Genomic DNA, 12,398 nt, shown 5'->3' with positions numbered 1-12,398 from the left:
CTAAACTGGAAGTAATTTTTAGAACACTCTTTTTATTAGGTAAATAACAGACCGATAAATTAACGTACAAAACCACTCATTACTAGTCAGTGAGCAAACTGAACTAAGCTCTATTGTACAGTCAGCGTCAAATACACTCGACATCAAATAAATAGCACCTCCCGCGACAAGCACTTTCAAACGTATGCATCCCCACTTCCCACCAATATTGGCACCATTTAAAAGCCTAGTTCGAAACTTCATTTCATTAAGTTAAGAAAAGGTTTTTATCCCAAAAATGTGTCTTTAGAAGGATCCAGAGTCACTTCTTCAAAAAAATAGGTAGTTACGCTTGAGCCAACTTTTATGGCTATAAAACTGTTAAGTTGGGATTAATCGCTATCCATCTGTTAAAGAGGACACGTGAGATCATTATTTGGTTTTATAACCATGAAAATTGGTCTAATTGATCCCAGAGGTGAGCTCCAAGTGAGGTCTTTTTTCAAGTCACATTTATGGTATACTAGCTTTCCGCCCGCGGCTTCGCCCGCGTGGAATTTTGTCTGTCACAGAAAAACTATATCGCGCGCGTCCCTGTTTCAAAAACCGGGATAAAAACTATCCTATGTTCTTTCCCGGGACTCAAACTATCTCTATGCCAAATTTCATCAAAATCGGTTGCGAGGTTTAAGCGGGAAAGCGTAACAGACAGACAGACAGACAGACAGACAGACAGACAGAATTACTTTCGGATTTATAATATTAGTTGGGATGTTAATAGTTTATTAAGAAATTAAATGTGTTTTTCTTTAAGGATATTTATTGGGCTTTCAAATAACACCAATATTGTTGGAGCACCATGATTGTGTCAAAAGAAAATCTTTAAACTTCGCGTCGCGGAAGGTGCGATTTATTTGATGTTGAGTGTAGTTCGAGACACCCAAAGTGACCAAAAACTTGACAACACAACCTTATTCCCATTGCAACAAAGGTTGCGAACTCATTGCTACTTTGGGTGTCACGAACTATTGACGTTGACTGTACCAGAAAGTAGCAAATAAACATCTTGTTATTCGCCAGTCCACGACCTTGGGCCAAATATCTCGTGCAATCTACTATTTTGTACAAAAACTTGAACAAAAAGGTGCGCAAGAGAAATATAGCCATAAATTCGTTACGTACGAATTTGGCCGTTACCTTTGATACGGCTGATATTCACACCGAACTGTAACGTAGTACATTCGGGGTGTCAATGGGCGGCGGTAATCACTTACCATCAGATGACCCGTCTGCTAGTTTTCCTCCTGTCTCAGAAAAAAAATAGTTTAAGGAATTAAATTGCATAGTTTTATCATCACCTATCCAATATTAAATCAAGAAAAGCTTATATTACGAACTGGCTGATAGATAATAATTTATTGATGAAATAAACATGATGATTATTATTTTCCTTTAAATATAATATTAGTAGTAGTAATCCCACCAAAAACATTCTGTAAAAAACTAGCCAAGTCTCGATGGAGCTGCTTGTTTATCTCTAAAAAGTAATGAAATCTAGACAAAGTCGTGCCAAGTCTATGGTTCATTACTGCGATTTCTTTATTATTATAGTTAATGTTGTGTGACTTGGCCGTTGAAGGGTGACAAAACCAGGTGCTCCATGACACCATTGCACCAATCAGTCGCCTGAACCGCTAACCACTGACGATGGAAAATTGCCACTTGGAAAACGTTGATTCAACAATAACCAGTCAATTGTAGGTTCAGTAAAGCTGCGTATTTATAATGTATGATTATCTTAATAAAGATTGTTCAACGGCCAAGTCACACAACATTAACTATAATAATAAAGAAATCGCAGTAAGGAACCATAGACTTGGCACGACTTTGTCTAGATTTCATTACTTTTTAGAGATAAACAAGCAGCTCCATCGAGACTTGGCTAGTTTTTTACAGAATGTTTTTGGTGGGATTTCACTTCTTTTTGTGGAACGTGGCAAAATTATTTAACGTCGTCGTTTATCAACATTTTTTTACGATATTAAACACAAATAAACTCAACGACCTTTAAAATGGACAACGAATCAGATTGTTTTTAATTATAACATAACCTAAGCGAACCTTACAGTATAATAAACGAAATCAACGAAATGCAAATTACACAACATTCAACTTAANTTCCTCAAGAAGTACTTGAGAACTGATATTGGCTGCTGAAGCTGCAGCGCAAATGTCTGCTGGCCACAGCAACTTGGCAAGTCATTAATGTTGTCCCAGTCTACCCACTAAATTAAAAAAAACTGAGATTCTTTGTTCCATATAAATCGCAAAAATGTTTATATCGAAAAATTGATTTTCATTAAATTCTCCATAAAAAACGGGAATTTCATACTTTAACACCTAATACATCATAAGACCAATTATTATTATACTGTAAAGTTAGTTTCTTCTTTCCTTTTTAGTCTGTTTCTCTTGGTTTTAGGAAATAAATATTTTATTACCAAAAAAAATTTTTTTTTTCAAACCTACCTATAATAATTATAATAACAAGCCTAATTAATCTTAAATTGCACAAAAAAGTAAGTAATGCGTGTATTAAACCATTTAAGTAAAAAAATAATATTGTCCAGCTAGCTTGTTCTACTCGAATCACTGTGCAACGCGTGCAGAGGGCTGAGTGTGAGTTTAGTAGTGAGCGCGTTTGATGTAAACTCACACTCAGCCCACAGATTGCCATCGCTGGCCAATGACAGGTAGCGCGACCCATGACAGTTCGCACGACCTGTCATTGGCCTATTATCGCACCGGCGATGGCGATCTGCACGCGTTGGTGTGGTTGAAGTATTACATAGAAATATCTGCGGCGGGCATTGGCGGTGCGGCGCCGTAACTCACCGTGTGTTTTGGCTCTTAGCTTAAGTATTGATTTTGAACAAATTATTATTTCCCTTTGGCATATCAATTTAAATGCTGTGGCATCTCACCTATTGTAGTGTGCTGTCGTCTGTATATTAACTCAATTATTTCCACTTGGGAAATTGTATGCCTTTATGTATAATAGCGTTTAATTAAATCGGTAATTACGAGCACTTAAAATGGAACATAATTAGGTACTTATTTGATGTTAAAATGCCTGAATTTGTACCTGCGTAAAGGCCAAAGGGCACCTGTGAGTAGGTACTCGTAAATGCAAATGCGGGATTTTATTACCTCTTGAAGTATATTAACTGAAGAGTAGGTATAAAAAAATCAATGAAAAAATCCTAAAATTCAACTTCACGCTTCATTTATTTCAGTTAAAGGTACCTCCTATTCAGTACAATTTACGAAAAAGCATCGTGGCGTTGAGATTTTGTTTGCTTATAAGTTCATAGCATATTTTTGGTTACTTAGTGTATTCAGAAGGTAAAGGTTTTCTTAAATTATGATTTTAATCTAAAATTATAAATCATACAAACCAATTTTTTTTATCAGAGTAAAATCTACCTGTGGTAGGTAATGGTCGGTAATATTACCTTAATATCCCAAACTCAAGATTTTAATTCACACCCAAAGAACAAAGCTTAATACGCGATTCATAAGAATCTCCTTCAGCACAATCACCTGAACAAAATTACTTTTACAAAGGAGGTTACACTTCCAAATGTGAAAATAATACTCGAACCGTCCCTTTGCGAATCTTAGTTTACAGAGATTTTGGAGTAACAAGAATGAATGAGTATTCGGAGGGTAAGGACTCGGTTCCACGGCAATCTAATGTTCGGGATTCAGTAAATGCAGAATCCTGCAAAACTGGACTCTGGTGTGAACAAACATAATTTGGAATTCGAATTTACAAATTCCAACGGATCAGTTTTTTGCGGGACACTGCAAATGGGATGTTCGTTAACGTGAATATTAAAACACGTATACTACTAATAGGCCAGTAGAATTAAACACAAAAATTGATTAAATCGGAAATAATTCCTACAAAAGATTTTTTTGCTTTAATGGCTTCATTGGTTGCCCATTAAGGCTCTCCTAAGTTTTCGACTTCGACAGAGTTGTGCTTAAATGGTGGGGGCCCCCGAAAGGGGCGTTTTTTCGGTTTTCCGGTTATACCGCGTAAAGGACTTACCCTATCGAAAAGTGGTCTTCCTGACGGTTGAAGGGCATTTAATCCTGCATTGAATAAGACCAAATTCATATGTTTTGGACAAACCGTTCTCGCGCTAAAGTTCGGCAAAGTAGAAAATATACGTATAATTAATGACCCTCTCCACGTCCAATGGCTTGTTACCCACATGCTTCCAAGCCTTGTAAAGGGTCGCCTTAACCAGTGTAACCCTAACAAGGCTCACGAGTTTGATTCGCTTATCCTTGTTCGTCCCAGCCGTTCCTTAACTGCGGTTGCTGCACCTCTTCCTGGCACTCTCCTGAACGACTCTGTGTTACCTAATGTGGCTGCCCCTCTTCCTTGTACCCTCCTGTACGATTTCATTGCTTAGCCATATGCCTGGTCCAAGGTTCGACGCCACAAAATCAACTTCGTACGAGTGAAAATAGTTTAAATACTATTTCTCGTGCTTGCAACATTTTTCTTTACTGCTTCCCCTCTATTAGTCGTAGAGTGATTGTATATATCCTATAGCCTTTCTCAATGTATGAGCTATTCAACACAAAAATAATGATTTCAATCAAACTAGTAATTCTTAAGATTAGCGCGTTCAAACAAACAAACAAAAAACTCTTCAGCATTTTAATATGAACTTGTTGTTATTGATTTTTGGCGTCGAACCTTAGACCAGGCATACGGCTAGACAACGTAGTCATGCAGGAGGATACAAGGAAGAGGGGCAGCTACAGTAGGTAACACAGAGTCGTTCAGGTGAGTGCCAGAAAGAGGTGCAGCAACCGCAGTTAAGGAACGGCTGGGACGAACAAGGATAGGCGCATCAAGCTCGTAAGCCTTGATAGGGGTACACTGGTTGAGGTGGCCCTTTTCAAGACTTGGAAGCCTGTCGGTAACAAACCATTGGACATGGAGAGGGTCATTAATTATACGTATATTTTCTACTTTGCCGAACTTTAGCGCGAGAACGGTTTGTCCAAAACATATGAATTTGGTCTTATTCAATGCAGGATTAAGTGCCCTTCAACCGTCTTGAAGACCACTTTTTGATAGGGTAAGTCCTTTACGCGGTATAACCGGAAAACCGAAAAAATGCCCCTTTCGGGGGCCCCCACCACTTAAGCACAACTCCGTCGAAGTCGAAAACTTAGGGGAGTCTTAATGGGATACCAATGAAGCCATTAAAACAATAAAATCTTTTGTAGGAATTATTTCCGATTTAAAAGCTAATTCTACTGGACTATAAACGGGATGCTGCAAGAAACAGTTCCTGCAAAAAACTGGATGTCTCCATGGGAACAAGTCCTAATAGATTTTGGAGTAACAGGAATGAACGATTCAAAGGCTCTTGTAGCAATGTTTGTAGGGAAAATGAATCCGCTACAACCGGGAATTATTGTTCACATTATTGGATCAGGTATTGTTTACTTCTGTTCTGATGCCTTTTGTCTGTAGTGTTTCGATAATGGATAGTACTCAATACTTATCGAAGTAGCTTTCCAATAAATTATCGGGGATTGTTCAGTATAGTCAAGTGGAAATTGTAGTTGAACTTTACCAGCCATTTGGGATTTATTAAGTACAATCATTTCTCCGTTTTTATGAAGGAGCGCTAGGGCTATGAATATATTATTTTCCACTTCTCTTCCATAAAAGTCATACCCCACGTTACATGTAAGATTTGTTCTAAAGCAGAGTTTAAAAAATATGACGTCAATCTATACTAATAATTATAAATGCGAAAGTAACTCTGTCTGTCTGTCTTGCTTTCATGCCTAAACCACTGAACCGATTTTGATGAAATGAGCATAGAGATAGTTTGAGTCCCGAGAAAGGACATATTTTTTATCCCGGTTTTTGAAACAGGGACGCGCGCGATAAAGTTTTTCTGTGACAGACAAAATTCCACGCGGGTGAAGCCTCGGACGGAAAGCTAGTTTTACTATGATTTTGCATAATTTGTTGATGGATTTCTGACGTCACATGAATGTCCAAAATCTTTCTAACATAAAAAATATGATCCCATTAATAGATTATCTTTTATGTCCATTTTCATTACGTCCCAAATTTTATAGGTAATTCAGCTTACATGTTCACTGCATTACACATCACCTTTTATCCGCGTAAACCCGTAGTTTTATGGAGTCCCGCAAGGCTCCATTTTGGGCCTCTTTCTAAACAATATGTAATGTATGCGGGACAGAGCGTGGGCTCTTATCTTGGGACGCTTACATTGTCTACCGATTCTTATTCTTGTGAGATACTTAAGTTGATTTTATTAGCTTTAGAATGCCTCTGAGGTTTATACGTATATTGCAAGTGCTTAGCAGACGATTGTTTCATCAAGTCGTTAAATTTAAATGGCGGCGTCGTTTTACCTCTAAGGTGATTAAGAAGTTTATTCTCTAAAGCTATGGTGTAGCTTTGATAATGTTGTGTTTTGATGACATAGATAGGATGTAAAAATTAAACATTATACCACAAAAGCAAGCTTTTGACATCATAAAACATGACGGATTTCTTGTTCTTTTGTATTTTTAAAGACAAATTTAAGTCGAACTAAATAAATAAGACAAACATTTTAATGAATTTCGAAATTAAATTAAGAACAAAGATCGCTTGTTAATTATCATCTTCTTCTTCAATATTAATCTAATCATTGTCTCTTTTATTTTATGGAGGAGTCTCAAGTCCTTGAGATAAACAAGAACACAGAAATCAAATAACTCAAGAGCTGTAAGAGCGACTCAAAAAGACAAGTATTCAACTAAAGGTAATCCTGAATGGTATAAAAATAAACAAAATACGACAGAAGTTCCGAATTGGAGATATTTATTACGAAGCCGAATAAAAGAGGCACTTTGTTAATCAAGACCTTGATATTAAGAGGCAAATTCGAGGAATTGAAAATAATTTTGGGCGATCATATTAAAGCGTCTGCTAAAGATTGATTAAAATTAAAGATGTGGTTATTGTTTTTATTTACCAAAACAGGAATTAACCAAATTACATTTTTTCTTCATTATTAGTACAGATTACTTATAAGTTACTTTATTAGCTTTTACCCTTGCCTTGGCTTATCTGATGTTGTGAGATTCGGTCTTCCAGAGTTTGTTTTTGCGGGTTACGAACAATTACCATCTTCTAAACTCTCTTCTCTCTGTTATTCTCTCTCACTCTCTTCTCATCTCTGGACTTCTTTTCATCGGACTTGATATTTATTTTGTGAAATACAGAACAAAAAACACTACTAACATCTGTCTTTTTTCAAATATTGACTCTAAAATCATTTTACCTGTTACATTTACTGCTGGACGTTTGAGTATTTACCCAAAGCACTTGAAGAGACTTGCACAAGTACAAGCTAAATGGGTAAGAACTGTTCGTACTCCCGTCCGAGTGACTTGGGTCCTAATAAATTCAGCTCGCAAATATTTGTACTTCCCGAAATGCGGTCCCCGAATGCGTTCGGACAAAATAAAGAGGGAAAGAGTAGGTTCACTTTTTCTAATCAACTAGGTGAATTCGACCAATAAAATTCAAATCCAAAATCTTTATTCATAGAAAAATAAATATTGCGTTGAACATTTCGATACTATAGCTTTTTTACCAAATCGCACGACAATATCGTAAGATTCATAAGTTTCATAAGCCTTGGAGTGAAGGAAGGTATCTATCGCCTGATCAGCATTGATGTATAAGTTGGTTTATATTGGAGATGTTTTAAATAGTATAGTTACAATAACAGAATTCAAAACTACTGCAGATTTGTATGCCTGTAGGTGTAGGCTTCTGTACGTATTTTTTAATCTTGCACGATTTGGTATTTACCAGTAACACGTGCATTAAAAATGTAACGGTTCCTGCCGCTTCTATTTCAACTGTATTTGGGTGAATATCAACAAAGTCGTTTTTTGCCTAATTCCGGTGGCGAATTTTAATTTCCACTTTCCAAAACTTTTTTGTGGCAGAAATAATAGTAAATAACTTGTATTATTCAATGATATGGTAGAGATCAAAATATTATTAATACTTCTCGAGATATGTCAATTTGAAATTATCAAGAGCCACCGAAATTGTATTTGAGCCACCGGAATTAAGAACCAATCCACCGAAATTTATTTATACAGCGGACTTCGGAATGTTACGGATGATTGTCTCAAATTACTTATTTATTTGTAATCAATTAAGTATTATTATCCAGTAAAGATGTTTATAATTAAAAACAATATTCAGGCCTGTGTTGTGACCCTAAAAAAGCATCAAGAGGTTTTCAAGCTTCTGAGCTAGACCGAGCTCAGTATCAAGATACGGCGAGTACATCACACAACTTCGATTCACTGACGATATTGTAGTTATGACTGAGACCTTAGTAGACCTAGGTACAATGCTCCAGAGCCAATAAGACCAATTCCGGCAATAGATTCGCCACCGGAGCCACCGAAATTGCGCCACCGGAATTGAAAAACTGTTACAAAATTCAAATTATAAAGAAAACTATAATTCTGATCAATAATTTCTGTATGCAGATACAACAAAACACCAAACTTTAATCATGTTAAAGAATCGTTTAGCATCTAAGTAAGTAGCTTTCACTCATACACTTGCCAGCGAAATTGAAAAATTTTGTATTCCTGTGCCGCTGATACTAATATTTACGGGTCTGCTGGAAAAACAATACCACAAGTCGCAAGTCTTTATAGCCCGATCAGGAGGACACAGTTGAGTGATGCAGGGAAGAAGAACTCTACGTCTCTCAAAGCTTCTTTGGAGAAGTAAGAGAGTGTCGAAATTGAGCCACTGTAATTGCTTTTTTTCGTGGGACAGTTTTGAAAGGCTATTTAAAACACTTAAAATATGAAATATCACATTTCTTTCATATCATTTGGAAGTCTTATTTAATGTATTTTATGGCTATACTATTTTTAAATTACTAGAATCCCCGAGAAAGAAGGAATAACACAATTTATGAGTAGAAATAGCGTTAGGACGCGCCACCGCTATTAGATTTTGGGTCTTTGAAAATTTTTTTAGTACATAAAATAACTACCTATTGTCCTGAAGACTTTGCTATCGTGTAAAACGCTGTATAAACTATATACAGAAAAAAAATCATCGCTCTAGTTACATTTCTCCCATCGATTCTCAGCTCCGCCGTGTAAAAAACGTGTTTGGGATATTCACCCATTTACCCTAAGTACCAACGTGCGTGTTATTTACTTATCCCCACTCTTGAGCAAATTGCTTGGCTCTGTGAAAAAGGCTCGCTTATATGAAAATTCCCGCTTGCGTATGAGTAATGGGATATTTTGGTGTACAGCCAGCATATCAGGCACACGTTTGTAGCAAAATACAACCTATTTCCACTACGTAAGATTCCTGTGATTAACTTGATGTTGTTGTCTGTACTCTAGTGCTGATAAGTTCTGCTGCTAAACGATATTCATAGCTCACATGTGCCAAGTGCTGAAGATTATGTAAATGGTTCATCGCTTAATAAAGCTTCATGTCTAAGATGCCTTAATCCTGGGTTAAAATCTATGTTCCATTAAGGCACTGCGACAGAATGGATATAGATGAACTTACACTGAACCGTCCCACGTCCCACCCGTGACATTGATAGGGGGCGCCACAATACCGGATCGCTGGTTCCGATTTTTGCCACGGTGGAAAACACTAAAATATCATTGCGGGAGGGCGCTGCCACCAATAACGATGCCGATCGTTGCCGTTTCAAAATCGTTTACCTAGAGCCATGTTGTTTTCGCAGATTAGTAAAATTGGACAGTCAGTGTATTCGTGACACCCAGAGTGGCCAAAAAGTTCGCAACACGTCTTTGTAACATATAAGGTTGTGTTATCAGCTTTTTGGCCACTTTGGGTGTCACGAACATTTGATGCTCACTGGACTAAGGAAGAAATTTGCGAACGTCAAGTCTCCCCAACCCGTCTGGTCAGCGCGTGAAGATTTGGAAAGGGTCGAGTTCTTGTACCTCTGCATTCATCAACTGATGAATGCAGAGGTCCAGTCCAGTTCCAGTCCATTAAGTCTCCACAGATTTAATGATCTGATGATGATGATTTATAGTAATCGAAAGCTTTAACAGCTTTTACATTATAAGATGCCGTCATTAGTAGCCAAGTCTCAATCTGCCACGAATGTTAGGCCTGGTTTCCACCAAGGTAGAGAGCGGAGAAATTATGTCATTCAGATTGAATGAAATTGACAGGATGAAATGTGATTGGTTGTTCAATCTTCAAAATATTTATTCTCCGCTCAGCTTTAGTGGAAACCGATCCTTACATTGAAGCCCTGAGCTGTCTGGATCCACCTCTCCCGCGCATATTAAAGGTATCTTTATACCGTGACGTCACAACCCTACTAAGGTTTTATGCTTCGCTATAACCGTACGATCTCCATCAGCTTAAAGTATGGAAGCGTGAATCGTTCTTCTTATCAGCCAATCACTTGATATCTCGATACAAGCAATGTAGGTAGTAGTGTAGTGCTGTTACGATTTTGTGTGAAAAATCGAATTAATAAATTAGGGACTTCTATTTAATTGATGGGCTATCTAAATAAGAGTGCCAACATCAATGCTAAAGTTGCACTTTATGTCGCGTAAAATAAGGGTATTTTGACGCTCATCACCATCATCATCATCATTAAAATTTCAGCCACAGGACGTCCACTGCTGAACATAGGCCTCCTCCAATGACTTCCACATGGCACGGTTGGTAGCGGCCTGCATCCAGCGCCATCCTGCTACCTTTATCAGGTCGTCGGTCCACCTTGTGGGTGGACGTCCCATGCTACGTTTTCCGGTACATGGCCTCCACTCTAGAACCTTGCTGTCCTATCGGGCGTCAGTTCTTCGTACTATGTGCCCTGCCAATTTTGACGTTAAAGTAACATAATTACCTATGTAAATACGTGCACAGCTTAAACGTAAGTTCAAAGAAATAAACGTCAGAAATTATTCTATTATTAGATATGATGGTAAGACTTGTCAAAAGATGCTTAAGGTTAATCCTATCAAAGGGAATGCAAGTCAATATTAATGAGGTTTCAAACATTTTGTAATTAACAAACTTCAAAAAGTTCTGACATTTGACGAACGTTCCCTTTAAGAGATGTGCCAGATAATTCTCTATAAATCCCAAATCCCAAATCCCAAATTATAGCCAAATCTTGTTCCTTTGTCATAATGAAATAAAAACCGGCCAAGTGCGTGTCGTGTTACGCGCAGTGTAGGGTTCCGTAGTTATGATAAAGAACGCGTTCGCACAATATATTTCAGAAGCAAGCAATTCATCTGAAGTCACTTTTAATATTTTCTTTTAAGGAATTTTTATTAGGTATGAAATGTTATTATTAACTAAATCATCTATCTTAACCACTACTCTTAAACTAAATCATCTATCTTAACCACTACAGTTTTCCTTGAAAGTTCATAAAAAGCACTATCATCATGAATTTTACCAGATTTCTCAAGCCAACAGTTTAGTTTTAGAGGGGGAGGGGGGGGTGACGATTCCGATGGGAAATATTCAGAGAAGCTCAATTTTGGAACAAATAAAGTTAACCTTAAAATGAGTAGGGAATATTTTATTTGTAAAATAACAGAAAAACATTCAACAACTGGTAGCGATACTCGATATTCTATAATACTGTCTTTTCACATCACTACATCGGATGTTGTGATCCGTTGAGAAGTTTCCGAATCAATAGAAATATTGAAAGCCTTTGATATGACATCAGGTAGAATATCGATGTTGAGGAGCTGTCAACAATGCTCCAGGGATATGGGAGTGAGAATTCGCTTTGAACAATGTTTTACTTGCACTAAAGCTGAAGTCATAGTACCTATTGAATATTCGGATTTGGATAGAATTTGGGAGAACAATAAAGAAAAGTTTTAGGTGTTGTAGTTATACCTATGGAATATCGCTTCATTTTCTTTAATAAAAAAGTAAATAAAGGTTTGTTACCAACTTGTTTTAGTTTTATTCTTCTTTTAGAAGCAAATCCATCTAAGCCTTGTTTCAAGCGTTACTTGTTTTTTGTAAAATTTACATATTGAAATTTAAAACCCTTATTCGTAAGCTTACCAAAGACAAAAAATGCAAATTTAATTATTGTCATTACGGTTTCTTAGAAATCCGTAAAAATTTTTACAAGAAAAGTTGATACTTTTTATACTCGTACCTACAGTGTTTTTAAATTTTGGGCTTGTTATAAAGGAGGTCTCAAAACTCCCAAAAGAAAATGATAATTGTTATGGTTTTTTGTGATTTGGCTGAAAAG

This window comes from Ostrinia furnacalis, unplaced genomic scaffold (genome assembly GCF_004193835.3).
Source record: "Ostrinia furnacalis isolate ACB-3 unplaced genomic scaffold, ASM419383v2 OfSCF4756, whole genome shotgun sequence".
NCBI lineage: Eukaryota > Metazoa > Arthropoda > Insecta > Lepidoptera > Crambidae > Ostrinia > Ostrinia furnacalis.
This window is presented reverse-complemented; position numbering follows the sequence as displayed.